Consider the following 4,899-nt stretch of genomic DNA (forward strand, 5'->3'; position numbering starts at 1 on the left):
TTCTAAATGAGTTAATTGAGTTATCTATTAAATGGGTATTATTGGGTAACCCATTTATACCTATCTATTTATGAACGGGTATGGATAAATTTATTTAAGTGGGTTAGTTTGCCACCTATATTCAAAACTTAGCTTCACATAACTGACCATGGAAAAGAAACAGTACACTGGGGTGTGAAAATGAAAATATATTCGGACGCCATGACATCAGCACTCAAGCCTGAGCTTAAGGAATCATATTTATATATTTTCAACTTCAACAATTATTTTAAACTCTCGTCTAAACGAGAAAGTCTTCTACATCATATTCTGAAATTGAAGTGACAAACATTTAATAATTAAGCCACAGTAAACCAGTGGACACGAAAATATTGTGTAATAATACTACTTGCGTGGGCTGACCATTCTCAACACATTTTTCCACTTTATAACATTTCTTTTTTTTCCTTCTCCAAATTTGGAAAAATACAAAATATTTCACGTTTATGTGCTTAAAATAAGAGCTTATATGGTGGATATCTTATATTTTTTCATGCAATATTTATAGGAAAACATCTAAATATTGTAGCAGATATTTATTTTTAATTTTGTAATTGGTATATGAATAAACTTTATCATTTAATACATATACACACACACATATAGACACATACACACATGACTATACGAAATTTCTCATTCGGTATAGAAAATAATATTACATACCGGAAGTCAAACATTGACTTTTTGAACACATGCTAGCCATCATGACTAGTAACCAAATTTCCTTTTACTTAATTTGTCAAGCTGAATACTTTAATTGCCAAGCTGAATACCTTTTACAACAATCAATTCACTATGAATCAAGTTTTTTGTTTCTTCTTTTTTTAATTCCGACAATGTCTTACATGTGTCTTATTATACTAGGAGGATAACACCGCGCATCGCGCGGTGTAATTTTCAATCTTGACCATAAATGCCCAATTATTCAAATTCAGATATTAAATATGAAAAAGATTATTAGATGCTTCTCCTCTTATCGCATGGACGAATACCCTGCAACCAGATTATTAGATGAAAAAGATTCAGGCTTCAATATGAATGTAGAAATTATGCAAATAAAATCTGAATCTTGAGTAATATATTCACCTCTACCAAATATCCTCTAGTCTTTCATAAACAAGAAAAAAAAGGAAAATGGAAAATTCACTGGATTTAAGTGGAAGTAGTCATAATATTTTAGTTCTAAAAGAAATATTCAAGAGTTCCAAATAATTCCCTTGAACTGGATAAAGCATTTGAGCTTAGTAATTAAATCAAAGGTTCCTTTCTACCCGACTTGAAACCAAGAAAATCAGAATGCTATCCACAGCCACAAGAATGTTCACGTTTAAAATCAAAAGTGCACACATAACCTTCAAAGGACCTACCAAATGCTCTTGACAAAGTTCTAATGCAACAATAGGAGGACAATTAAGGCTTGAAATTGCAGCATGCCGACTATTTCCTGCATTTGCCAACATGAGTGGCAAGATATCCGTCCTGTCTGTATGCCATCACCACCAAATACCCCAACAACAGTTTGCATAGTCCTGTAGTGTAAGAATAAATCATCATAACCAAAAGCATACAGTCAAGGTGCCAAAGCATGCCTTTTCATATCAGGTTAGAGCTTGTGGAGCAACTATTCAGTTGAATGTATAACAGTTAACTTTAGTCTCTTTGAATCAGGGGACAGAAGGTATTGACAGCAATTACCCTATAAAACGTCATCCCATTGTACTTGAAAATGTGTGCTCAACCATATGGGAATGGCATTGACAGATCACAACTTAATGCTCAAAAAAAGAAAGGACCAAAGAGATAGTCATTGATCTATAATTTAGAGGTACTATCAGGTTTTGAGGCTAGCTGCAGCCTAATTCTGCTGGAGTTTCTTTCTTCATACAAGAAATTCAGTTTACTAGTTCAAGAAATGAAAATATGTATGTTTAAGCAATTGGATAAGCAAACCCAACATTGACTGCAAAAATGCCAGAATAGAAGAGTTTGAGGAGTCATTCTTTCCAAAAATGATAGCTTATGGTAGTTAATACACGAAAAGTTAAGAGAATTGGTACCTTAGCAATGGAGATGTGACAACTAATTCAATCCTGTTCAAAAGCCCACTTGTATGTACATGCTTGCGCAAATTATCAACCTGATACAGGAGCTAAAGATTGTCATACCCTATAGTTACCATTAAGGACTTTGTTCTAGATTGAAAAACAAAATAGAGGTAAGAGATTCAACTGTGCATCACAGGAAGTCAGCTATTTCCCACCTGTTGCCAGCCAAGTGGAGTAAGGTGTGCGTCGAAATATTCTGGAGACGTATATGCTTTATAGTTCTTATCCCCTTCCACATTATGGAATCCTTGAGCATGCCTCACCTAAGTTATTTCACAAAATAAAAACTTAAAAGAGTAGCTCCCAAAATGCTATACAGCATAAAAACTCTTGGCAACATTGTGCAGGCAACACAGATACATGTAAAAACTAGAGCTCCAACACTGGGAAGTCAACACATTTTTGTCTCTAGCTTTCCTGCTATACATTGATCATCCCAGAACAGAATGAGAAACTGCATTTTACAATCTAATAGGCATCAACTCATGAGCTTATCTTGGTGTAATTCTGTCTGGATGCATATAACCCATGCCCTCTATCAAATTAACAACATGCAGCAGTAAACGCATTGGGAAGTAATGTGGTGATAAAGAAAGCAAATCTCAGGGTTTATTGAAAACAAAATTCCTTAAATGCCTAAACTTCTAACATCTTACAACTTCATGAGGGAAACTTCTCCATCAAAACTTGGTAACAATCCAAAAAGAACTTGATGCTCAGAGAGTTGAGAAGCCATTCCCTTAGTAATCCGAACACGACGGCACCAATTCACCCTCAATGCATGACAGAGTAACATAGTCATTGACCAGCATAGTGAGTTTGTAATCTCTCCTCTCAAACTCAAGCTAGCAAAAACACAGAAGATCAAAAAGTCAGTAATGAGGTGAGATGACACTATGCATTTCACTTAACAGAGTTCAACTTTTAGAAGCATCCCAGTTGACAGTCTCACCACTTTCTGCACTCGCTCATTAGCAGTTGGAGTTCCTCCAAGGACGGACTCAGGAAGATATGGGCTACTAACGCGCACTTCATTCATCACAACTATAGTAGTCTTGTCCCAGTGCACTGGAAGCCTGTATACATGATGAAATTAGTAATATGAATCATAATCCTTTGTTTCATCTTTATTTGGGGTTATGCATAAGATAAATTTAAAGGTCGAACAAATACTAAATGAAAAGTAGCCACTAACAGTAAATAACACCATAAAAATCACTAAAACAACTCTTCTTAAACGATAACATACAAATGGTCATCCAGATAGTTCTTTTCTGGATGACATAAGGTAGCTGAATGTATTAAATATTCAAATGTGATGGTCTAATCAGGATATGTGTGTGTATGTGTGCACGCTCGCACGAGAGAGGGAGAGAGAGAGAAATTTGGAGAAGCATTCTTTTTCTTTTTTGTTTTTGGGAGGGGGGTGGGGGAATCACCACAGTGTAGCACCTCTATTAGCTTTGCCCAAAAATGTCAGCATGCTATGCATATAATGGATTCAGGATGCCAGAAATGCTGTAGAGTTTCACTAAAGTACTAGAGCCAACTGCTTGCACTCATGTCCATGAGTCAGTTAACTGCATTTTTAAGAAGCTCAGGGGGCTTATTCTTCTGTTCTCCTGAGAAATTTCTGATGAAGACCATAGACATTAAACAATTTCAGGCTCGGTTAATCAGATGATTCTAACCAGATTCCTATATGAAGAAATGAAAACTAAATACCAAAGTTGAAAGCAGAGGACTGCCATTTAGAAGGATTGACATGTTTCCTTGAAGACGTCTCCCTTGGTGGTGTTGGCAAGAAGAAATATATTAGTCTTCTCATGAATTTAGACAACATGGATGGATTTGTTTTGCGTACAACATTCATATGGTGCACAATGACATTCGAAGAATTAAAAAGGAGATTCTGCACAGGAATAAGATTTTTCAGCAGTTTTGCTCTCTAATTCTGCATCTAACACAACTTCTAAAATGGAGTTGTTTTATGCATCTGACCCTCAAGGCTAAGCTATTCGAATAGCCCAATGAACTTTATGAAATTAACAATCTCAAACCTGATAGCATCTGACTCAAGGCTAAGCTATAATAGCCCAATGAACTTTATGAAATTAACAATCTCAAAATAATAGCCATAATAGCTAAATCTAGCCCATACTATCTACTCAACATCTATGATCTTTCACTGGAAACAATTATTTTGATTAGTAAAGATTTCTTTATGACGATAGACCCTTGGAGTTGTATAACCACAATTAATTCTTGAAATAACATGCCATTTAGTTCATGCAAAAATCTGTTTTTTGCCAACAATTGGATGTCATAACAACACTAGCATTACCAGAACGTATTTATCACAAAATTGAAATAACAAGTCAAGACTGCAAAGAACCAATATTTTCAACTAGTACAAGAGGAAAGAAAAAACTTCATAAAATATACTGAAAAATCATATTGAGAAAGTCAAACCGGTAATAGAAGATCAAGAAACAACAATAAAGAAATGACAAACACAAAAACTTACGTTTTGGACAGAGCATAAAAAATGCTCTGAGCTTCAGCTGTAACACCAATCCCAAATCTTTCAGCCACCAACTCACCTTGCCTGATGAAAAATGCCACTTATAAAATCAACCACAATAATCACAAAATAGTCCAAATCCACAACTTGGTCAGAAAGTTAAAAAAAATAATTCGAAATACCTAATAGCAGAGTCTTCTCTGGCTTGAAGATTATTAAGATCAATAA

The 4,899-nt window shown here is 35.0% G+C and overlaps 1 long non-coding RNA gene across 2 annotated transcripts; it reads right to left on the minus strand.

Moving 5' to 3' along the window:
* Positions 1-933: 933 nt before the first annotated feature.
* On the minus strand, positions 934-4,898 carry LOC113765719. Of its 2 annotated transcripts, XR_003467769.1 has the most exons (8): positions 4,854-4,898; positions 4,675-4,755; positions 3,100-3,223; positions 2,804-2,992; positions 2,303-2,410; positions 2,100-2,179; positions 1,410-1,571; positions 934-1,035 (listed from the first exon to the last, which is right to left on the minus strand). It is a non-coding gene; the product is annotated as an uncharacterized LOC113765719 (long non-coding RNA). The 2 variants fall into 2 exon arrangements; XR_003467768.1 differs by lacking the exon at positions 934-1,035 and having other exon boundaries at positions 1,190-1,571.
* Position 4,899: the final 1 nt, after the last annotated feature.

Source organism: Coffea eugenioides, chromosome 3, assembly GCF_003713205.1.
Source record: "Coffea eugenioides isolate CCC68of chromosome 3, Ceug_1.0, whole genome shotgun sequence".
Taxonomy (NCBI): Eukaryota; Viridiplantae; Streptophyta; class Magnoliopsida; order Gentianales; family Rubiaceae; genus Coffea; species Coffea eugenioides.